Consider the following 25,918-nt stretch of genomic DNA (forward strand, 5'->3'; position numbering starts at 1 on the left):
TTCTTTGAATAAAATATTAAGTAGTAAAATTTACTACGGTTTAGTAACAATGTAATGCTTCCCCCCTTTAGTGTTATAGGGTTAATGACGTGACACTTCGTCACCACAACACGTTGTCTGAAATCAAAATTAGTGAAAGGAACATAAAACATGACTGCAAAAATAGCTCTAAGTGAGACAGATTATCTCTAACCTCGATGCAAACAAATTTGGGAATAGTTTGTCTATTACGATCAGTGGTCTACATCGTTTGGTGCGAGCTAACATCAGCAAACGGTTTGTGGATGAAATTTGCTAACACTATGAAACAAATAACCTGTGTCAACAGTGTTATGGCGCAAGTTCGATATATATTGCAGACGACAGTGGAGTAGAACATATAGATAAAACTCTTGATCCAATTTGGAATATATAAAATGTGATTTAATCTGTAGTCAACCATTCGCCACAGATTACTGAACTCAAAACATACTGTTCTCATTTGTATTGATTTTCTGACTGGTTTGACACGGCCCCCCACGAATTTCTCTCCTGTACCAACCTCTTCTGTTTAGAATAGTACTTACAACCTACGTCTCCAATTATTTTCTGGATGTATTCCAGTCCCTGCCTTCTCTTCCAGTTTTTATCCTCTACAGTTCCCTTTAGAAACATGGATGTTAGTCCCTGACGCCTTAACATATATCTCAACATCCTGCTCCTTCTTCTTGTCTGTATATTCCATATCTTTCTTTCTTCGCCGATTCTGCGGAGAACTTCCTCCACAGACAAATTACACACAAAATTATCTGAGAATTTGGTGAAAAGCCTAAATTAACGCATCTAATTCATGAAACAGAGATAAATATATAAAATGTACATAAATATATATACATGTATAAATGTATATAAAAATATAAAATGTGTTTTAATCTGTAGTCAACCATTCGCCACAGATTACTGAACTCAAAATATACTGTTCTCATTTGTATTGATTTTCTGACTGGTTTGACACGGCCCCCCCCCCCCTCCCCACGAATTTCTCTCCTGTACCAACCTCTTCTGTTTAGAGTAGTACTTACAACCTACGTCTCCAATTATTTAATTAAGTTTCTAAAGTGAAATTTATGGGAGAAATACTCAGCTCTTCGAAATAAAAATAGATTTACAGCAAGGTGATGGCCTATCACCAATTCTTTTTAATTGTGTTCTAGAGAAAATGTCGAGAATTTTAATTGAAAAACCGGATTTGAAATAAAAACTAAATGAATATAAGATTTCATCAATAGTGTTGGGAAGACGAAACAAAAATACTGAAATACATTGCCTCATATTTGCTCTACTTTCTGAAAATTAATATCTGCTGTAACAGAAATTATTTTTCGACTCGCTAAAGAATTTCTGCAGAGAAAATCAATTATTTTACGAATATTGAAAATGCCCCGTAATTTCGGAAAACTGATTCTGATACAATTGAAAAGATTAAAAAGTTTAAATATCATGTGGAGATAATCCAAGAATATGGTTTTGGGAAAAGCTGCTGTAGAAGAAAGGATACACAGAATGGAAAGGACATGTGATATAACCAAAGACTTTGACAACAAAAGACAACTGTCTAAAAACGCAAAACTATTGCCTTACAGTACAGTACGAATGTCTATGTGCAAGTGAATGTCTAATATTAAACTGTAACTTAAATAAACCGGAAATATTAGAAGGGCGAATAATTGTGAAAATATTAGACCCACTAAAAATTAAGGAAGATTGGAAATTATGTAACAACGATGCAATTTAACTAAACATAGAAAACATATCACAAGTAATGAGAAAAGGAAGACTGATCATTTTTTGGACATTTATATCGAATGAAAGGCAGTAGATTAACCAAAAAGCTTTTCAAATGTTTGCGGAATAGGAAATCAACAACAGATTGACAGGTTTGGTGATCTAATTCTTGCAGCATGGCCCCACAGGTGTCAAAACTCACGTGTTTCTGGTGGTATGATAAAGACGATTTAGACAAAAAATGAAAGCTGAAAGAAAGAACTGACAGAGAAGTAATTAGGGAAACAGTATTGAACATGGAAGGATTTCAAGGTAGAGTGAAAAAGATTGTTCTGAAGTGGTCAGAAGACAGGAAAAAGCATAGTGGAAGAAAAGAAAGGAACAATGAATAGACAATCAAAATTGGCCATGATTTTTAGTTGGTCCATCAAAGAACGAAAAAAAAATGCACTACGACGACTGTATTCTCCAAACATTCCGAAATAAGAAATTATGGTGTCAATGAGCTATTATTTGCAGTGCTGCACTATCCAGCGCACATTATCTTAAATAGTGATACTACCAGAACGAAAAACGCTCCTGCCATAGCACAAAAAAGGCGAATATATTCTGCCCAGAGTTAGAGATGTAAAAGAAGGAAACTGGCTTATATCTGACAACTCCAGAGACATTTGAATCAAAATGTCTTATCATATTCGCGGTTTTAATCCACTAGAAGTTTTATCCCCTCCAGAAAAGCTTTTTTAGCTGTTGCATGTATGCTCTTCAGCCATATTATGTATTGTTTACTATGGCTGGCGAATTTTAAGGATTGTGGGCCCAGGACCAGGAATTTTATCCCATAAATTGAAGAAAGCAGGTGTGCTAACATCTTGCAGCTAAGAGAGCTCACTGCGCTGGGGAAGTAGAGTTAACTTGTAAAAAAAGCGCGATTATGTCAAAATGTTTTGCTTCACATGCCTTTGAAGAAGTCGAAAAGATAGTTCCCTTCTTTTAAATCCTGACTCTGCCCAAGACATATTCGCCTTTTTCGTGCTATTATTCGTACAAGTTTAAAGTGCAGAAGTGGCGCGCATCGAAAACCTTCCAGGAAAACGTGTTTCAGTCGCATCTCGACAACGAATAAAGTTTAGTGGATAAAAAAATTGTTTTGATTTGATCCAGTTACCTACCTTCGTGCAAAGTTCTAACCGATTTGTACAAGTTTAAGGTATAGAAGTGAAGAGCTTCAAACACCTCCCAGATAAACGTGCTTTTTGCACTTAAATTTTAAACGAAGAAAGATTTTTACCAACGGTTAAAAATTACGTTAGACCAAGGCCCGATACACCGGTGCGCCAAATATGAACCCTCAGTCTCGCTCCAGTCCGAAGTTATTTAAGGGTGACTCTCTTTGTCCGTAAAATCCAAACGAGTGTGACTGTTTTTGCTCGTTAAATCCTAATGGCGTACATGCAAATGTTGTCATTAGCTGAGCATAAATTCAGCCCGATTAAAATATTTGCAAAACGAATTAATCGTTTCGCACAATTTGCCATTAGTTCGTTGTTCAAACTTTGTTTAACATACTGTAATATAGCTAGAGTAAGGCAATTATTCGAATGTCTGTTGCCTGGGGCAAACCAAAAACTTTTCCCCATGTTCTTAGCTCAAACAGGAACCCAACATCAGGACCCCCCTCCCCTGAAACCACAATACTGTGTGCCGGCTTTTCACACATATCTGTTACAGAGCTTCCGTGCTGTAACCATTTTCGATTCCACGCTGAGAACAGTTACTCCTCTTTCACAGAAGTGCACAGTCCGATCCCGGGACTCGTGGCAACGCAAGGTCCGTAGCACGTGCTGGATGTTCCACAAGGGATAAACCGCCCCGGGCCGGGGTGACGCCTTGGCAGAATAACAACAGTCGCCATCGAATGTCGTCTTCTGCAGCGTGAGCCGCGTGAACACAATGGGGCGCAGTCTCCCAGAATAGCCCCTCTGTCAGTTGGCCGTGAGGCTGCTTTTGCCTGTTTGGCGTCCCCGCAAGTGGGCGACAGTGCGGCGCAAGGCCGTGGCGCCGCAGCCGGGACCATCCCAACACAGCACGTGCCTTCTAACACCTGTGGGGCCGTACTAAAAGAACTGAGGCGCCGAGAGCAGTAAGGGCCTAAAGCACACCGTCGCCCATTTTGAGATTGTAAGATATATGCATGCTCCTGAAGTCTGTTAATCTTACATTGAACCAGCTTTATAAGTGCTGTACCCCTACATTGAATATTTATGAAAAGCTGTCTCACAGATTTCTCAGATATTCACTTCGATAAGGGACATCCAGAATTTTACATTGTGGTAGAAGCGCTCACTGGCTACATTGAATCCCATTTCGTCATAAAAGCTGGAAGCTCTTGAAGGAAAGCCCCACCTTAAACTCACCTACTGTTGTTTGAGCATTCCATTCTGTAAAATGGACGCTGTGTGTTTCACAACATTTAAGGGTTTTACGGACCTCACTACCGAACCAATAGTTGATGTTCGTGGCAACAATGTACATTTAAGAAATAATACAGTTATCAAGTTTTCAACAGGTTGCCATGAACTGTTGTTTAAAGTAACATATTCTTCATTGGAGTCGTAGGAGGCCACCATTCTCTTTAAGTAACTTCGAGGAAAATCACAATTTGTTATTTTCCCATACTTTGCATAGGCCTATGAAAATCTGATGCCCAAATATGTAGGTGGAAAACAAATATCTTCCTTGAAATATAAATACTTAACAAAATTTCTAGATCAAACTAGAAACATACAGAGTTAACAAAACTAGTAGATTTCATGCGTAAAGTAAAGAGATAGTTCTACCTGAACTTCAAGCCAGAGAATGCGCTTAATGAGTATGATGATAACGAGGACCATGAAGTGTTGCGATAGGTCATAATTGTGTGTTTGGTGCTTGTAGTATCTGTTTTTCATGTTCTGATTCTTGTTTCAGGTTTATCACAAACTACGCAACATTCAAAAAGACGCTAGCGCCGCTAGCCTGTTTTTAAAAAATTTGTGGGTTAACATCAATCATAGTAATCCTAAATTTTAATTAAAATTTCATTAGATGAAATGGACACACCGTTTTTATAGGAAATGTAAGAAGTTGAGTCTTGGTAAAAAAAAGGAAACAGAACAACTGTGAGACTGGTGGTTTGCTTACAAATCTGATCTTCAAAGATGTCTATTTTCTCAAAACGTATCCGTGCTTTGGGTAATTATGCTTCTCAGTGTCTCAATTACATCACCTAAACTGTCAATTTGTTTGTGCCCCACTGGCCTACCCATAATGGTCAGACTACGTAATATCCACACCCAGATTTGAACATCTCCTCCAGAAGCTCTTTCCCTGTCTTACCTCTGACGGAATAACGTCAGTCCAACCGAGAAAACATGTGAAGAGATGGAAGTACCATCAAGGCCTTCTTGCCATACTCAGATGATAATCCTTCAAGAATCGTAAGAACAGCGTCTCGTTCCCTCTCATTTTTCTTTTAAACATTTCTAACAGATAGCAAGAACATTACTATCTGACCATCCAGGCAGAGACCTGCAGGTGTAAACTTCTTTGAAATGGTTGTATTTCTCACTAGCGACACTGTTGGGACACTACGTACCATAGTTTAGTGTTGCAGTAAGCGTCTATTCCCATATTTCCGTTTTTATGGAGTTTTTAAAACGATATAAAACTGTTACAGTTCTAATAATAATAATAATTTTGGAACTAATATTTATAAATTATACAGGTGACTAACAGATTCCTTTTTCCTATTAATCAAAATTGCTGAAGGTGGCGCTAAAGAAATGTAGGAGAGGGGACTCTCGGTACACTTTACTGTTAAAACGAAACGGGGACTGAAGGAGAAAATGAATATGGACGCAGTGAAATAGACGAAAATGAGTGTAGTGTTGATGATCATGTTGATGGGATGCGATAGTTGACGATGAAGTGGTATGATCAGAAAAGAACCTCAAGTTACACTCCGACATATTATCCCAAAAGCGAATATTGCTACGCAAGGCGCTGCTGTTTTTGTCCAGGACAAAGAGAAACTACGTTTAAGTGTAAGAAATGTAACAGATTTATTTAGAGCATAAATTAAGTATATTTATGTCCTCATTGTACGTAAATTACCAGGTAAAAACTGATTTCAATACTCATTAGATTGCTAACAGTCATTTCATAGAAATAAAACATGAATTTCAACCATTGCAGTAACAATTTTACTTATAATACGCTGAAGAGCCAAAGAAAACTGTACACCTGCCTAATACAGTTTAGAGCCCCTGAGAGCACGCAAAGGTGCCGCAACACGACGTGGCATGGACTCGACTGATGTCTGAAAAAGTGCTGGAGGGAACTTACACCATGAAATCTTGCAGGGCTGGCCATAAATCTGTAAGAGCACGGAAGGGGGGGGGGGGGAGGGGAGGAAAACTCTTCTGAACAGCACATCACAAAGCATCCCATGTTTACTCAAAGGGAAGTGTTCAGACTCAGAAGAGTGTCCATGGAGACATTCTGTAGCAATTCTGGACGTGTGGTGTGTTGCATTGCCCTGCTGGAATTTTTCAAGTCCGTCGGAATGCGGAATGGCCATGAATCGATGCGGGTGATCAGACAGGATGCTTAGGTACGTGTCACCCGTCAGAGTCGTATCTAGATGTATCAGGGGTCCCATATCACTTCAACACCATTACAGAACCTCCACCAGCTTGAACAATCCCCTGTTGATATTCATGGTCCATGCATTCATGAGGTTGTCTCCATACCCATACACGTCCATCCGCTCGTTACAATTTGGAAAGAGACTCGACCGACCAGGCAACATGTTTCCAGTCGCCAAGAGTCCAGACGGTCTCAGGCGAGGCGTAAAGCTTTGTGTCGTGCAGTCATCGAGGATACACGAATAAGCCTTCGGCTCCGAAAGCCCATATCAATGATGTTTCCTGGAATGGGTCGCACGCTGACAGCTGTTGATGGCCCAGTATTGAAATCTGCAACAGTATGCGGAAGGGTTACACTTCTATCACATTGAAAGATTTTATTCACTCGTCATTGGTCCCGTTCTTGCAGGATCTTTCTCCGGCTTCAGAGATGTCGGAGATTTGATATTTTACCGTATTCCTAATATTCACGGAACACTAGTGAAATGGTACGCGAAAATCCCCACTTCATCACTACCACAGAGGTGCGGTATCCCATCGCTCGTGCGCCGACTATAACGCCACGTTCAAACTGACTTACATCTTGATGACCTGCCATTGTAGCAGCAGTAAGCGATCTAACAACTGCGCCAGACACTTGTTGTCTTACACAGGCGTTGCCAACCAAAGGGCCTTGTTTTGCCTGTTTACATACCTCTGTATTGAATACGCCTGCCTATACCAGTTTCTTTGGCCCTTCTGTGTAAGTGGTATATACAGTTCTCCTGTACAGTGTTCACAGGTAGTGTGCATGGATACAGTACTGAAGGGTTAAGGAAGTTATCGAACGCAAATTTAATGAAGCCAATCAGAAACTTTTATTTCGAGAGTAAGGGTCACATACAAGTAAACACAGGAAGGATAAAACTGCGATCATGCGCCTAGCTGTCTTCTCATGTTTCCGTTTCCATTTGATACAACCTGTTCATTATTCGATTAATTTAAATCATTAACTGAAGGAGAATGATTTATATTTTACAATTCATATCAAGTGAAATCTCTATCCATATGTAGAGTGTCCGAAAAAAAATTAATGAAAGCACTGACAACGCTTATTATGTTGAGTGGGAAGACATACTCATTGGTTTTCAAGAATAAGTCCATATCCAAAAAGCCACAGGGTGGGTTCTCGAAAGCGTCGAAGTCTGAGAACGAATGCTAGTAACGATATTGCAATGCCTATGTTATTCTGAATACGATGCAAAGTTCCTTAGGACATGCATGCATCACCAATGCAAAAGGGGTTGCGGCGACCACAGCCGCTACGAAACACATCAAATGAATTAGCAATTGCGAAAACGGGCTACTGTCAGCTTTATAATGGAATGACGACAACGAAAATTCGTGCCGCTCCAGGATTCGAATCCGGATTTCCCGCTCGCGGTTAGCCGGAAATTCGGGTTCGAGTCCTTGTCCGGTAGGAATTTTCACTGTCGTCATTCCATTCTATAGCTGATGGTAGTCCTTATTGGCAATGGCTAATTCATTTGATGTGAAATGCTTGTAACGGTTCGCTCAGATTCGTATTGGTGTCTGAATACAGTAGGTATGCAACCCATTAGCGATTTGTGTATTGCGAATGTACGACTTGAGCCTAATAACGTCCGGTGTATGCTGTATATTCCTCCACTTAGGCTTATGCACATTGTGGTGTGTCGTAGAGCATTGCGTGTTGTACAATTTCGGCAAGACTACAACAAAACCAGTTATTTATTATTAATGTAACATGAGGTTTTATTTAATCACTGCTTTTCCCGGCTAATGATCGTTATTTTGTTAAAGAAATCTCCACTTGGGAACGTGTAGTAATGTTGTCTGTCAAGTGGTGTAAATGGCACCAAGTTCATTCACATAAGAAAATCATATATAACTAGCAAACAAGCTAAATGTATGATAAGTAACCTGAACTATACAAGAGTAATGATTTTTAGCAATTTTCAGGGCTGTTGCGTAATAGTCTCATTACTAGTTGCAGATCAAAAAAGTAGTTCAAATGGCTCTGAGCACTATGGGACTTAACATGTATGGTCATCAGTCCCCTAGAACTTAGAACTACTTAAACCTAACTAACCTGAGGACATCACACAACACCCAGAGTTGCAGATCGTCTATACAATTTACGCTACTGGTATTCGAGTTGGCAACACTTTTCTTTAAGCAAAATGAACGGTTTTGTCACACAATACCACGCGCACATAACACTAATGTATTTTTTCCTGTCAAAATACTTCATAAAAGTTGTTACGAAATGCATCAGTATATAATAATTGGTACCACGTAAGATGCTGTTTGCATTGACAAAGTTCACTAAATTTAGTGATTATTCACAATCTAAGTGGAATTTACTAGCTCAGAGTGGGTTCTGTGCCATCATTACACAATTATTATGGTAATAATGACGTTTATGTCTGTTTAACAATTCAATTTAAAACTGCCGCTGCAATATTTCACTAAGATGACGGCTAACGTAAGACAATCACTTATCGAATCTCCTTGAAACACTGTTTTACTGCTAAAAACTAATATATATTATATCATTTTTGTACCTTTACAATATGCATTAACATTTAAAGGCATTTTTCAATGTTAATCGCTTATTATTCAGCATTTACCACTAAACCGCGCTGAAGATCAATAACGCTAATGGTTGCGCTCCTTTGTACTGATCAGAAAAACTTACATTTATATAGAGCGAGAATCATAATAAAATAAAACTCCAAACAAAGAAGATTCATTTCAATGACACAGAAACTCTATTTTTCAAATATTAATTATCAACATAATAGAGTTTTTTTTACAAACCTCTGTGTTACGAGACATCAATCGTATCCGATCAGTACAACAGTCCGAACAACAAGAGGGATTATTTTAGAAGAACCATAGATAACAAAAGAGTGAGATTTTCATTGTCTTTTTCCATAAGTATCGTCTGAGATATAATTTCTTACAGAATATTAAATTACGTCACTGACAATAATTATTTATTATTTTACTATCGATGAAGTTCTTTTATTAATATCGTGATGATGTTCATTCGCACTTCACGCACAACGCTATCTCGAACATGATTCTGAGTAAGATGTAGGTGTGGATGTTACAACGTCCTGCTGCAAACCTGTCTTGACAGCAGTGCAGATTGTACCAGTACACAGCTGCGGAAATGACCGATATGGTGCTCGCATGCAGCAAAGTGGATTGCAATGGGATAGCTGCTGTAAGATTGTCTGCGGAACGTTTTCCAAGCAGGCGTACCCCACATCGTTCCACTTTCTCGGCCATCGAGAGACGCCTCAGAGGAGCCGTAAAGTTGCAAGTAGGTATTTTCTGCGTAAAGCGTGTCCATTTTACACTAAAGTAGTAGCTCTTTGTTAGTTCGGTTGTTTTGGGGTAAGAGACCAAACTGCGAGGTCATCGCTCTCATCGGATTAGGGAAGGACGGGGAAGGAAGCCGGCCGTGCCCTTTCAAAGGAACCATTCCGGCATTTGCCTGGAGCGATTTGGGGAAATCACGGAAAACCTAAATCAGAATGGCCTGTCGCGGGACTGAACAGTAGCACTTTGTACTTGGTACTTGTGAATTCTATCCCCAGTATAGTGTCTGGTAAGTGCCGAAACATCATTCAGATCGTCCACGCTCGGCTCGAACACTACAGGTGGAGCAGGGTGTGCTGATAATGTACGAAGAGGATCCAGCCACCACCACTCGGTGGCACAGGCGCTACACACAGGTAAAAGTACCGTGCGGCATGGTGTCCATGAGCAGTGGTTCCACCCATACCATGAGCAGGATGTCCAGGCGTTATGGAAGACCCACGTCAAGTACAGTTTGCGCTGTGGTAATTACAACAGTGCATACTCCAACAACCAACTCGCGAGTTTGGTGCTATTCACGGATGAATGTATGTGTACTAGAGACGGTATATTAAACTGCCACAACATGCATCTATGAGAGGATGAAAATCTGCATGCTCAGGTGATTTAAAATCAGCAACACAGAGTCGGTATTAACATCTGGGACTGGATGACTGGTGGCCCATATCTACTACCAAAGAGACTAACAGGACCGATTGATCTCGCATTTATTAGAGACGTTTCGCCTAACCTAGTATATGTAGCGACACTAAATATTTGAATGGAGATGTAGATGGAGTTCCAGTAGACTTTGAATCGATGTGCGGCATCACCTCAACGTTGCATATGCAAATCGATGGGTTGGTTGAGGTGGACCAGTTCCACAGCCAGCACGATCGCTAGATCTGACATCTCTCGACTATTTTCTGTGGGATAGTATGAAGAGTATGGCGTATGGCACTTTTGTCACGTAGAACGATTTTCTTCACTCGTCGTTGGTCCCGTTCTTGCAGGATCTTTTTCAGGCCGCAGAGATGTCGGAGATCTGATGTTTTACCGGATTCATAATATTCACGGTACACTCGTGAAATAGTCGTACGGGAAAATCCCCATTTAATCGCTAACTCGTAGATGCTGTGTCCCATCGCTCGTGCATCGACTATAACACCAAGTTCAAACTAATTTAAATCTTAATAGCCTGCAATTGTAGCAGCAGTAACCGATCTAACAACTGCGCCAGACACTTGTTGTCTTCTATAGGCGTTGCCGACCACAGAGCCGTATTCTGCCTGTTTGCATACCTCTGTATTTGAATACGTTGCCTATACCAGTAACATTGTCTTGTCACCGATCACCCTAAGGAACATAACATGGAGATTCTGAGATGCACTTCCAGCTCCGTGCATAGCATTATTAAGTAAGATGTTGAAATTTAATTAGCAAGTAACCTTATAAATAGAGACAATTGTTTTTGTTCAGATTGTACATGGGATCCTGCTCTCGCCTTGTCAGAAAAAAAAGTGCGACAGGGGTCGTGTGACAAGGGCCTCCCGTCGGGTTAACCGTTCGCCGGGTGCAAGTCTTTCAATTGGACGTCACTTCGGCAACTTGGGCGCCGGTGGGGATGAGATGATGATGGTTAGGACAACACAACAGCCAGTCCCTGAGCGGAGAAAATCTCCGACCCAGCCGGGAATCGAACCCAGTCCCTTAGGATTGACATTCTGTCGCGCAGACAACTCAGCTACCCGAACCCAGTCCCTTAGGATTGACATTCTGTCGCGCAGACCACTCAGCTACCGGGGGCGGATGGGACAGGGGTTGTACTATTTCACCTCCTTATTATTAATTTCACTGTCGATATTTCTGACGACGGTCATCTATGGTTTGTGATGGCGCTAGTGTTTACAGTGTGTGTGTGTGTGTTTTATTTTCCCGAAGTTTCTCTGAAAATCGAGGTTTTAAATTCGCTTGCGCAGCGCTTACTTGCTGTAGTTTTGCATTGGAAACGGCAGAGTGTTCTCCTGTTGAGCGGTTGTCGACGGCGCAACCCGGCTTATTTGAACGTCTCGATTTGATCACTCCCATTACGCACACAAAATTTAAGTTAGGAGAACATAATGAGAGATTAACGTTTCTTATTACTCGCACACTAATAAATATTTCACTCACTATTAATCATAATGCTAATTCTTTAATAACTCCTCATCACCTTATCTTCACATGTAGTGTCAGTTAATTTTATTCTATTCATCATTTGATTATCAGCTATTTTATCAAATTTGACATCGATTACTGCTCCATGTTAATTCAACTAATCTAGCTCTGATTCACTTAAACTGAATACAGATGAAAAGCCACACACATCCAAATGAAAATCCCACATCGTTAAAACTATATTCCCCAACGAACGTCCGTTTGCCTGACAAAGATGTTGGCCGGTAGATATGGTTACTCAACAGTCTTCTGAGTGTTTTGATGCAGCCCGCCACCCATACCGCTCCTGTGTCAACCTCTTCATCCCAGAGTAGCGCTTGCATCCTCAACTATTTGTTGAGAACGTTCCAATCTCTATGTTCCCTACAATTTTTACCCCCTGCAGCTCCAGTGCTGTGGATGTTATTCGCTGAGGTCACACATCCTATTGTCCTGTCCACTCTTCTTGTAAATGGTTTCATCGTGTTTTTCTCCCCGCAGATTCATCAGAGATATTCATTTATCACCTCATCAGTTCATCTAATTCTCAACATCCTCCTGCAGTACCACGTCTCGAAAGCATTGATTCTTTTATTTCCTGTTTTCGTGTAGTCCATGGTTCATACCATATAATTCTGTGTTCCAAACTTACATTTTCTGAAATTCCTTCCTCAAATTAAGGCCGATGTTTGGTACTAAGAGGCTTCTTTTGCCCTCTCGTCTGTCCCAGTCTACTTTTTGTGTCTTCCTTGCTTCATTCGTCATATGTTATTTGGCTTCCAAGGTACAAAATTGCTTCACTTTCCTACTTCGTGATCCCCAATTTTGTTGTTAAACTTCTCACTTATCCGATCTCTGCTACTCCTCGTTGTTTGTTTTGTTACCTAAGGTTTCTTCACAGTTTCCTTCCTTCTGTCTACGAAGTAGTTTGTCCAGCTCAAGTGACTGCTCTTTTTAGAGATGTCCATTCTTCTTCAACTGAACTCCCTATATGGTATTCATTAAAGCAGTATCTACAGCCCTAAACAACTGCTACAGAATCCCGCATTGATTCATCAGCCTTAAGCTTCATCGTGCTCGTCGTCATTATTAAATTTCTATCTGCCTCCGTCTGCTCTTACGTAAGCCTTGTCCAATACCTGACATCGGAATCTCTGACCATGATATAATTCGCCTGGAATCTTCCAGTGTCTCCGGGTCTTTTCCAAGTGTACCTTCTCTTCTTGTAATTTTGAATAGTTTCTTCGCTGTTACTATCTGAAATTTATTGCAGAACTCAATTAATATCTTTCATCTCTAGTTCCTGTTACAGAGCCAATAGTCTTCGGTAACTGTCTTCTATTCCTTGCCCCACTACAGCCTTCCGACCACATGTGCTTTTTAGAATTCCATTTTTATTTCCATATTGAATTATAGTTTAGTAACCTCATACATTTTCTCTATAGCTTCACCCTCTGCTTGTAAGGTGGGCATGAAACCTGTACTACTGTCGCTGGCTTTGGTTCAGTGAAGATCATGAAGGAACTAATCCTTTTATTGAATCGCTCGTAGTGACTCCCTTTCTGCCCTTCCTTCCTGTTCATGAGAAATCCTACTCCAATATTATCATTTTATTGTTACTGTTGGTACTACCCTAGGTTCGTCTGACCAGAAATCATTATTTTCTTTCCATTTCATTTCGCTAACGCCCACTATTATCTAAGCTGACCCTTAGCATAACCCTTTCTCTAGTTCTGACTTCGCTACGACATTCCGACTACTGACACTCCACGCTCCGACTGGCAGAACATTACCCTTTCTGGGGTCATTCAGTCATTTTCTCATGGTCACCTTCTCTTTGGTAGTCCCCTCCGGAAGTTCCGAATGGGGATTAATCCGAAATCTTTTGCCAATCATCTTGACACTTTTTCATTTACAGGCCACATGACCTATGTATATAGATTGTGTGTCTTTAACGTAGTGATTACCATGACCTTCTGCATCCTCCTGCCGTCGATGATAGCTGATTCTTCCTCCTTTTATGGGTAGTTTTCCATCCGAGGGACACGAAGGTGATCGAAATCTCTATCCACCCGTCTGCCCTCTTTAACAAGGGCGTCGGCAGAAGAAGTACGACTCCCTATGGCAGAAGTCTTCGCTCGTCACTGCTAACGATATTTATTCAAAATTTAAGCAATGGCTGGCTTCTAATCCAAGACCGACGACGTCTAAAGCGCTACCTCTAGATCACAGGATGCATCAGCATGGTATAGTTACAAACAAAGATACTGAGGAACTTGCTGGGTCTGGTCAAATGCAAACTCGGTCGTAAGATATGATCGTATATGACGTACCTCATCAATACAGACTGTCGTATTTTGATTAAATGTGTAGCGTGCTTTCAGACCATCGTCATACACGTCAGGACCAGCTGGATGAAAGTGCAGTAGCAGAGAATTGTCTTAGAAGAGGACATCCTTTGATGTTCTAGAGCATCAAGTTTATATCGTTGGGTTCGTCCCTCTGGAAGTACATTGCGAAAGAGGTGATAAATATTCCGACAAGTCAACCTTGTTTAAAGGGATTCTGAACTCAAAACAGCCTGAATCCTGTACTTGTTACCATCAGATCGTGACGGGCTAGGCAAAATTTTTCGACAATAGGCCGATTACAGCAAAACTGAAGACCCTCACGGAAATCAATTTTGCATTGGCTCCCAGTCGCACTGAGACCAGACATCAGCACCAGGAACTCAGTGCACTAGCAGCAGCCAACAAGTCAGTACCTGGGAGGAGGATCCTTCTTTAGTATGCTGATGATACTGCTTTCCTAGCCCTTTACCCAACCCTCCATCTATCTCAGCAGGCCCTTCTGCTCCTTCGCAACGTACCCTTCTAAGCTCCTCAAGGTTAGTTCTTCCAAACAGCGAGCAATTAGCATTGCATGAACCACATGCAGTTCTTTCCTACAAGACCTAAGCTTAACTGTTTAGAGCCGTCCTATCCATGCTAATAACACTGAAAAATACCTCGATGATCAACCACAAGATAACATTGTAACCAATCTAATAAACCATCCAACACAAATGGTGCAATAGACTAAATTTAAAAGTACTAATTAGTTGAGTACGGCGACTGCAGCCTTTCACCGTCCCCTACCTCTAAAAACCCTTGAACCGACTGACGGTCATCTGAAACAGTGCTGAAGCCGTAGATTCCTGGTATGGTATTCCCTCCAAATCACGCAGTTTCCGTCTTTTCGCTTTGCCCCCCCCCCCCCCCCCCCACGTTCCTTATCAAATTCCCACCCCTCCTCACGCTCAAACTCATCTCGCTTCTTTTCCCCTACACTGGCCAAACCTCCTTCAGCACAGACCCTCTCCTAAATCTCATAAGTAATGAATCCAATCAGTTCTCACTCTTCCCCTCTCCCACCCCACCTCATATCAGGTCTAACTCCTTCCATGTTTCTCTATTTTATTTCCTCTTCATACTCAGATCACATCCCAGTCTCCTATTTGATTTACCACTCCGCTCCCTTACCATCCATCCACTCTTGTCTACATCTACATCTACATATACATTTATACTCCGCAAGCCACCCAACGGTGTGTGGCGGAGGGCACTTTAAGTGCCACTGTCATTACCTCCCTTTTCTGTTCCAGTCGCGTATGGATTGCGGGAAGAACGACTGTCTGAAAGCCTCCGTGTGCGCTCTAATCTCTCTAATTTTACATTCGTGATCTCCTCAGGAAGTATAAGTAGGGGGAAGCAATATATTCGATACCTCATCCAGAAACGCACCCTCTCGAAACCTGGCGAGCAAGCTACACCGCGATGCAGAGCGCCTCTCTTGCAGAGTCTGTCACTTGAGTTTATTAAACATCTCCGTAACGCTATCACGGTTACCAAATAACGCCCTGACGAAAAGCGACGCTCTTCTTTGGATCTTCTCTATCTCCTCCGTCAACCCGATCTGGTACGGATCCCACACTGATGAGCAATACTCAAGTATAGGTCGAACGAGTGTTTTGTAAGCCACCTCCTTTGTTGATGGACTACATTTTCTAAGGACTCTCCCAATGAATCTCAACCTGGCACCCACCTTACCAACAATTAATTTTATATGATCATTCCACTTCAAATCGTTCCGTACGCATACTCCCACATATTTTACAGAAGTAACTGCTATTAATGTTTGTTCCGTTATCATATAATCATACAATAAAGGATCCTTCTTTCTATGTATTCACAATACATTACATTTGTCTATGTTAAGGATCAGTTGCCACTCCCTGCACCGAGTGCCTATCAGTTGCAGATCTTCCTGCATTTCGCTACAATTTTCTAATGCTGCAGCTTCTCTGTATACTACAGCATCATCCGCGAAAAGCCGCATGGGACTTCCGACACTATCTACTAGGTCATTTATATATATTGTGAAAAGCAATGGTCCCATAACACTCCCCTGTGGCACGCCAGAGGTTACTTTAACGTCTGTAGACGTCTTTTCATTGATAACAACATGCTGTGTTCTGTTTGCTAGAAACTCTTCAATCCAGCCACACAGCCGGTCTGATATTCCGTAGGCTCTTACTTTGTTTATCAGTCGACAGTGCGGAACTGTATCGAACGCCTTCCGGAAGTCAAGGAAAATAGCATCTACCTGGGAGCCTGGATCTAATATTTTCTGGGTCTCATGAAGAAATAAAGCGAGTTGGGTCTCACACGATCGCTGTTTCCGGAATCCAAGTTGACTCCTACAGAGTAGATTCTGGGTTTCCAGAAATGACATGATACGCGAGAAAAAAACATGTTCTAAAATTCTACAACAGATCGACGTCAGAGATATAGGTCTATAGTTTTGCGCATCTGCTCGACGACCCTTCTTGAAGACTGGGACTACCTGTGCTCTTTTCCAATCATTTGGAACCTTCAGTTCCTCTAGAGACTTGCGGTACACGGCTGTTAGAAGGGGGGCAAGTTCTTTCGCGGACTCTGTGTAGAATCGAATTGGTATCCCGTCAGGTCCAGTGGACTTTCCTCTGTTGAGTGATTCCAGTTGCTTTTCTATTCCTTGGACACTTATTTCGATGTCAGCCATTTTTTCGTTTGTGCGAGGAGTTAGAGAAGGCGCTGCAGTGCGGTCTTCCTCTGTGAAACAGCTTTGGAAAAAGGTGTTTAGTATTTCAGCTTTACGCGTGTCATCCTCTGTTTCAATGCCATCATCATCCCGGAGTGTCTGGATATGCTGTTTCGAGCCACTTACTGATTTAACGTAAGACCAGAACTTCCTAGGATTTTCTGTCAAGTCGGTACATAGAATTTTACTTTCGAATTCACTGAACGCTTCACGCATAGCCCTCCTTACGTTAACTTTGACATCGTTTAGCTTCTGTTTGTCTGAGAGGTTTTGGCTGCGTTTAAACTTGCAGTGAAGCTCTCTTTGCTTTCGCAGTAGTTTCCTAACTTTGTTGTTGAACCACGGTGGGTTTTTCCCGTCCCTCACGGTTTTACTCGGCACGTACCTGCCTAAAACGCATTTTACGATTGCCTTGAACTTTTTCCATAAACACTCAACATTGTCAGTGTCGGAACAGAAATTTTCGTTTTGATCTGTTAGGTAGTCTGAAATCTGCCTTCTATTACTCTTGCTAAACAGATAAACCTTTCTCCCTTTTTTTATATTCCTATTAACTTCCATATTCAGGGATGCTGCAATGGCCTTATGATCACTGATTCCCTGTTCGGCACCTACAGAGTCGAAAAGTTCGGGTCTGTTTGTTATCAGTAGGTCCAAGATGTTATCTCCACGAGTCGGTTCTCTGTTTAATTGCTGGAGGTAATTTTCGGATAGTGCACTCAGTATCATGTCACTCGATGCTCTGTCTCTACCACCCGTCCTAAACATCTGAGTGTCCCAGTCTATATCTGGTAAATTGAAATCTCCACCTAAGACTATAACATGCTGAGAAAATTTATGTGAAATGTAATCCAAATTTTCTCTCAGTTGTTCTGCCACTAATGCTGCTGAGTCAGGAGGTCGGTAAAAGGAGCCAACTATTAACCTAGCTCGGTTGTTGAGTGTAACCTCCACCCATAATAATTCACATGAACTATCCACTTCTACTTCACTACAGGATAAACTACTACTAACAGCGACAAACATGCCACCACCGGTTGCATCCAATCTATCCTTTCTAAACACCGTCTGTGCCTTTGTAAAAATTTCGGCAGAATTTATCTCTGGTTTCAGCCAGCTTTCTGTACCTATAACGATTTCAGCTTCGGTGCTTTCTATCAGCGCTTGAAGTTCCGGTACTTTACCAATGCAGCTTCGACAGTTTACAATTACAATATCGATTGCTGCTTGGTCCCTGCATGTCCTGACTTTGCCCCACACCCTTCGAGGCTGTTGCCCTTTCTGTACTTGCCCGAGGCCATCTAACCTAAAAAGCGCCCAGTCCACGCCACACAACCCCTGCTACCCGTGTAGCCGCTTGCTGCGTGTAGTGGACTCCTGACCTATCCAGCGGAACCCGAAACCCCACCACCCTATGGCGCAAGTTGAGGAATCTGCAGCTCACACGGTCGCAGAACCGTCTCAGCCTCTCATTCAGACCCTCCACTCGGCTCTGTACCAAAGGCCCACAGTCAGTCCTGTCGACGATGCTGCAGATGGTGAGCTCTGCTTTCATCCCGCTAGCGAGACTGGCAGTCTTCACCAAATCAGATAGCCGCCGGAAGCCAGAGAGGATTTCCTCCGATCCATAGCGACACACATCATTGGTGCTGACATGAGCGACCACCTGCAGATGGGTGCACCCTGTACCCTTCATGGCATCCGGAAGGACCTTTCCACATCTGGAATGACTCCCCCCGGTATGCACACGGAGTGCACATTGGTTTTCTTCCCCTCTCTTGCTGCCATATCCCTAAGGGGCCCCATTACGCGCCTGACGTTGGAGCTCCCAACTACCAGTAAGCCCACCCTCTGCGACCGCCCGGATCTTGCAGACTGAGGGGCAACCACTGGAACAGGACTAGCTGCCCTGTCCGGCCGAAGATCAGTATGAGCCTGAGACAGAGCCTGAAACCGGTTCGTCAGACAAACTGGAGAGGCCTTCCGTTCAGCCCTCTGGAATGTCTTTCGCCCCCTGCCACACTTCGAGACAACCTCCCACTCTACCACAGGTGAGGGGTCAGCCTCAATGTGGGCAGTATCCCGGGCAGCCACAGCCATAGTCCGATCGGGGGATGCGTGGGACGAGCTGGCAGTCCCTGACAAACCCCCATCCGGACCCCCACAGTGATGCCCATTGGCAACAGCCTCAAGCTGTGTGACCGAAGCCAACACTGCCTGAAGCTGGGAGCGAAGGAATGCCAACTCAGCCTGCATCCGAACACAGCAGTTGCAGTCCCTATCCATGCTAAAAACTGTTGTGCAAAGAACGTCTGAACTAATCTACAGCCGGCCAGTGTGGCCGAGCGGTTCTAGGCGCTTCAGTCTGGAACCGCGCGACCGCTACAGTCGCAGGTTCGAATCCCGCCTCGGGCATGGATGTGTGTGATGTCCTTAGGTTTAAGTAGTTCTAAGTTCTAGGGGACTGATGACCTCAGCAGTTAAGTCCCATAGTGCTCAGAGCTATTTGAACCATTTGAACTAATCTACAGAGAGAACAAAAAATTCGACACAAAAGTTAAACGGTTATTAAAATACAAGATTGCCTAGTAAATGCAGTAATGCTGCTGACACACTGCTCGGCGGCGGAAGGAGACTACGCGATGTTACACTATTCAGGTACTAAAACGCGATTCTACAACTCTCAAATACTATAATACGCCCGAAATTTATGAATTAAACAATGCAAGTACCAAAACCACTCAAATAAATTAAGAATTAAACTATGTAACAAATAAGTGAGCTAAGAGTATACGACTTGCTGCTGGCAACTGCTTATCCAACGGCGGCAGGGAGCACACTGGCTGTCTCTTCATTTACAACTCACTGAATCCCTCTGCTTATACTCCCATGCTACGACCCAACTGTAGCTCATTTTTCCCTCTCGTAAAACATTTCCATAGCAAGTCCTCAAATTTTCCGTGAATATACGGTGCTTCCTTTGAAGATGACCTTCGTTACTGCATTATACGTTTTATTTTTATAATAACTTTTTAAATTTAAAAACGAAGAAGAAGTGAACGCTTTTATAAATCGACCATCTTTTTAAATGTGTCTAAAAACCCACATATATGTTTCATCTTTTCCAAATATTCGTGTAAATTTATGTATTTTAAATCCACTGAGCTAATAGGGGAACAGTTGTACGGTTGGCCATTAACTAGGCATCTGTGTAGAACGAGAGGGATAAAACAACGATCAAGACGAAAACGGTGGACATCGACAGATGCCAGAGACGCGTCAAAAGGTACCGCAACTAGCCAGCTGAAATACTGACCACCTACAAACGAAAGTAGAGCCAAACAAAATCGGTTGAAGACTCGACATTTCATGAAACAGGTACGAGAGAGCAGGGAAATTTCATGAATTCTGCAATAAATTTCACCCAGTGGTAACGAATGCACTTACGCCGTCCTTGGTGGATCGAGTTTGGGAACAGCGTCTGTTTATGACATAGAAGATCAGTTAAAACTGTTATCTGTTTCACTTTTCATTTATCCACATGACGCCTTTAGGCGGCTTATGTCCTCGTCTTCAGGTGGATCAGCGTATCAAATCACGTTTTTACTTACTTACTGTAGTCGAATCAACAGACCTTGTCTTGCGCTGTTGCAGCACGACCAGTAAGCGGACACACACGCGCAATAGTACGCTGTTACAAAACGATACTGAGGAGGAAACTGATACGGTTGCGACGTAAGCAGAATCAGAGTGCGATTCAACAAACGGATGTCTGATAAAACATTCCGGAAGTCGACTATTGCAGCGCAACAGCTGATGCAAACTTTACTTTGTAGCTAATACGTTTCCCCTTTCCAGGAGTTTATTCGTATCTGTTCCTTCAGAGGAAGCCGTCCGTTGCCGGCCGGTGCGGTCGAGCGGTTCTAGGCGCTACAGTCTGGAACCGCGCGACCCCTACGGTCGCAGGTTCGAATCCTGCCTCGGGCATGGATGTGTGTGATGTCCTTAGGGTGGTTAGGTTTAAGTAGTTCTAAGTTCTAGGGGACTGATCACCTCAGCAGTTAAGTGCCATAGTGTTCAGAGCCATTTCAACCATTTTTGAAGACGTCCGTGTTAAGCATAGGAAATGGTTTCTGTGAGATTTTAGAAGAACTAATGTACGCAGTGCGTGCTCGCGTCCCTTCTAAAGTCCAGGCGACGACTTTGAGTCAAACAAAAAGGCTAGAATTTCTTCTAACAGGGAGGCCAAGATCTTTCAAAATGGTTCAAATGGCTCTGAGCACTATGGGACTTAACATCTGAGGTCATCAGTCCCCTAGAACTTAGAACTACTTAAAACTAAGTAACCTAAGGACATCACACACATCCATGCCCGAGACAGGATTCGAACCTGCGACCGTAGCAGTCGCCCGGTTCCGGACTGAAGCGCCTATAACCGCTCGGCCACCGCGGCCGGCTGTAAAGATCTTTAATTGAAGTAATTCTGTCTTTGTACTAAAAAAAACTGAAAATATGGGGAGCACTTTATGTTCGAATATATTTTTAAAAAACCAACGCCAGTTGCCACATACACTAAAACAGATAGTCCGTGCTCGAACCAGGGAAAACTGCACTAACCAACACCCCACGTCCATCGGGTTTCGCAGTCGCCACTGCACGGAAAGATACTTTTCCTCAGTCGGCAGACAGATTTCTACTTTGACGTGATAAAGGTCATTTGATAGCGTTGTGCTAATACCCAGATGCTGGTAGTACCGCGTATAAAACATATAAAAGGACATTGCATTGGCGGAGCTGTCATATTTGTTCAGGTCATTCATATGAAAAAGATTCCGATGTGATTGGGGCTGCGGGAATTAACGGACATTGAATGCTGAATGGTAGTTGAAGTTCGGTGCATGGGACGTTCCTTTCAGAAACTGTTAGGGAATGCAATACTGCTAGATCCACAGTATCAAGAGTGTACCGATGATATCAAATTTCAGGTATCACCTCTCAACACTGGCAACGCAGTGACAGACGGCCTTCACTTAACGACCGAGAGCAGCGGCGTTCGCGTAGAGTTGTCATTGCTAACAGACAAGCGTGGGACGTACGACGAACTATCCGTTAAGACCGTGTGATGAAATTTGGCGGTTATGGGCTATGGCAGCAGATGACCGACATGAATGCTTTTGCTAACAGCTGCAGCCCTTCTCATGGGCTCGTGACTATATCGTTTGGACCCTACACGACTTTAAAACCGTGTCCCGGTCAGACGTGTCCCGATTTCAGTTGGTAAGAGCTGATGGCAGGGTTCCAGGGTAGCGCAGAACGCACGAAGCCATGGACTCATGTTCTCAACAAGGCACTGCGCAAGCTGGCGGTGGCTGCACAATGGTGTGGGTTGTATTTACGTGGAATGAGCTGATTCCTCTGGTTCAACTAAATCGATCATTGACTGGAAATGCTTATGTTCGGCTACTTGGTGACCATTTACTACCATTCATGAAATTCATGTTCCCAAAAAACTATACCTTGTCATCGGGTCACAATTGCTTTCCGATTGGGTTGAAGAATATGCTGAAAAGTTCAAGTGAATGTTTGAGACACCCAGATCGCCCGACGTGAATCGCATCGAACATTTATGGGACATAATTCGAAGGTCAGTTCGCGCACAAAATTCTGTACCGACTTCAGTTTCGCATATTTGGACGGCTCAATATTTCTGCAAGGGACTTCCAACGACTTGTTGAGTCCATGCCACGGCGATTTGCGGCGCTGCCCCGGGCAAAAGGAGGTCCGACACGGTATTAGGAGGTATCCCATGACTTCTGTCATCTCAGTCTACTCTGAGTGACTCATGAGAGTGGATCATATGAAGGAGTCGAGACAGGGCAGTTCAGCTGATAAGAGCGTTGCCAATAATAGGCAAAGCACTGTGTTCGAGTTCGAGTCCAGTAAAAAGTTTGTCCGTCAGAAATTTTGAGATATTTTCTGTCATCATTTTACGCACCTTCTGTCGTTCCTTAGTTAGTAACAAGATTTTGAGCGACTAGGAATGAACAGTTTAATAACCACACTATATACTGAGAGTAAATCGAAAAGAGACGACCGTAATGAGGAGTAGCAGACTTTAGTTAGTGTGTTTCATCCCGTCACCATTTGCACAATAAATCATAATGCCGGCCACCCTGAGGAGTCACCACACGCTATTGTCCACACCCCTCGTATCCGCTGAAAAGTCTGCCAGGCCCGACCTCACGTTTTTCTGCCATACTTAACACAAATGGCTCTCGTTCAGCCCCGCCTCACCCACACAAGAAAAACAAAAGAGCAAGCAATGTCTCAACACCAGCTGAAATATCACAAATAAAAACCAGAGTCCTTATTACCGGTTACATTTACAATAATAAACTTCCTCGACCGGCTCCCACTGAGACACATTAGTAAAATGATATCTAATAAAAAAATGAAAAAGAGTGAGAGGAGACAGGCCACAGGAGCTTATAACCTCACAATCTTGTAGAAAGAAGCCAAAGGACAGAGCAGCTGGAGCGGGAAAGTCATCCTGTGTCACAACGAAGTGGCCACGAGGCAATGAACGTCACTATTCCGTCTGGCTGGATAGCCTGCAGAACATTTTTGTTCTACACAGTTATCCCTGTGTATTTTACTCAAGTAAAACAGTATTTATAACACAGCTGAAATCTTCAATGTTTAATTCAGGTTTTATTCGAAAATTGTTGACTTATAACGTGAAAAAGAGGGATACTGTAGTAAAAATAAAGAAAACGATGCAAATTTATCACATAGCGAAACGAATTTTTCTGAACAAAATTTTAAAAAAAGACCGCGAAGCAAAAATGTATCAAATGTAACTTGAACACCTTGTCGAACTTACACAAAACCATTTTTTGTTAGTCATAAACAATTTTCGCATTTATCAGTAATAACAGAAAACCCTTTGCATTTGATAATGATGAAGAACGTTCTGAGTACAAAATGACAAGAAAAATTATATAGGCATATATTTATGTTTGTATTTGTAGACTGTCCTTGCATCAAAAGTAACTCCTTTGGTTGTATAAAAGCTGATGAGTTACGCCATCGCTTAATTTTTACTTCTTATAAAATGCAACATACTTTCTGTAAGGATATAAAATACACAGTGGCCTATCAGTGAATGATGTGTGGTTCTAACTATGTGCCAAACAAACAACCAAACACACAAAAGAAAAGAAAGATGTCGTCGGCTCCCATTTTATCTCTTCCACATTCATTTATGTTTCTTTGGTTGCTTGGTTAATTTGGGTGTAGGGACCAAAGAGCGAGGTCATTGGTCCCATCGTATTAGGGAACCATCCTGGCGCTTGCCTGAAACAATTTAGGGAAATCACAGAAAACCTAAATCAGTATGGCCGGATATGGGTTTGAACTGTCGTCCTTCAGAATGTGATATGTTTCTATCCCTACTAATCCTGTGGTATCATATGTCGATACTACCTTACTTGTGTGAAACCAATTGAAATTCATCGACAGTTGAAGGAGACATGTGGTGATGGAGTTATGGATGTGTCCAAAGTGCGTTCGTGGGTGCGACAGTTTAATGAAGGCAGAACATCGTGTGACAACAAACCGAAACAACCTCGGGCTCGCAAAAGCCGGTCTGACGACATGATCGAGAAATTGGAGAGAATTGTATTGGGGGATCGCCGTATGACCGTTGAACAGATCGCCTCCAGAGTTGGCATTTCTGTGGGTTCTGTGCACACAATCCTGCATGACGACCTGAAAATGCGAAAAGTGTCATCCAGGTGGGTGCCACGAATGCTGACGGACGACCACATGGCTGCTCGTGTGGCATGTTGCCAAGCAATGTTGATGCGCAACGACAGCAGGAATGGGACTTTCTTTTCGTCGGTTGTGACAATGGATGAGACGTGGATGCCATTTTTCAATCCAGAAACAAAGCGCCAGTCAGCTCAATGGAAGCACACAGATTCACCGCCACCAAAAAAATTTCGGGTAACCGCCAGTGCTGAAAAAATGATGGTGTCCATGTTCTGGGACAGCGAGAGCGTAATCCTTACCCATTACGTTCCAAAGGGCACTACGGTAACAGGTGCATCCTACGAAAATGTTTTGAAGAATGAATTCCTTCCTGCACTGCAACAAAATCGTCCGGGAAGGACTGCGCGTGTGCTGTTTCACCAAGACAACGCACCCGCACATCGAGCTAACGTTAAGCAACAGTTACTTCGTGATAACAACTTTGAAGTGATTCCTCATGCTCCCTACTCACCTGACCTGGCTCCTAGTGACTTTTGGCTTTTTCCAACAATGAAAGACACTCTCCGTGGCAGCACATTCACCAGCCGTGCTGCTATTGCCTCAGCGATTTTCCAGTGGTCAAAACAAACTCCTAAAGAAGCCTTCGCCGCTGCCATGGAATCATGGCGTCAGCGTTGTGAAAAATGTGTACGTCTGCAGGGCGATTACGTCGAGAAGTAACGCCAGTTTCATCGATTTCGGGTGAGTAGTAAATTAGAAAAAAACATCGGAGGCCTTAGAACTTCAATGCACCTCGTAATTTACCAACAATACCGAACTATAGTTTTGGTAGAGCATAACTCTACGTGGTACTCTCGTTACGCTAAGTTTGGCTTCGTTAAATTTTTGTTTGCCCACGAGGCTTTGGCTACGTTCGTATTTGCAGTGAAGCTTTCCTCGCATCCGTAGCAGCTTCCTAAGATGCAGTGTGTTCCCAGGACTTTTAA

The 25,918-nt window shown here is 42.7% G+C and overlaps 1 protein-coding gene across 1 annotated transcript in view; it reads left to right on the top strand.

The window, feature by feature from the left end:
- The window catches only part of LOC124544715 (L-dopachrome tautomerase yellow-f2-like), a 127,322-nt gene that overhangs the window by 43,173 nt on the left and 58,231 nt on the right, over positions 1-25,918 (top strand). The window lies entirely within an intron of this gene.

Source organism: Schistocerca americana, chromosome 8 (genome assembly GCF_021461395.2).
Source record: "Schistocerca americana isolate TAMUIC-IGC-003095 chromosome 8, iqSchAmer2.1, whole genome shotgun sequence".
Taxonomy (NCBI): Eukaryota; Metazoa; Arthropoda; class Insecta; order Orthoptera; family Acrididae; genus Schistocerca; species Schistocerca americana.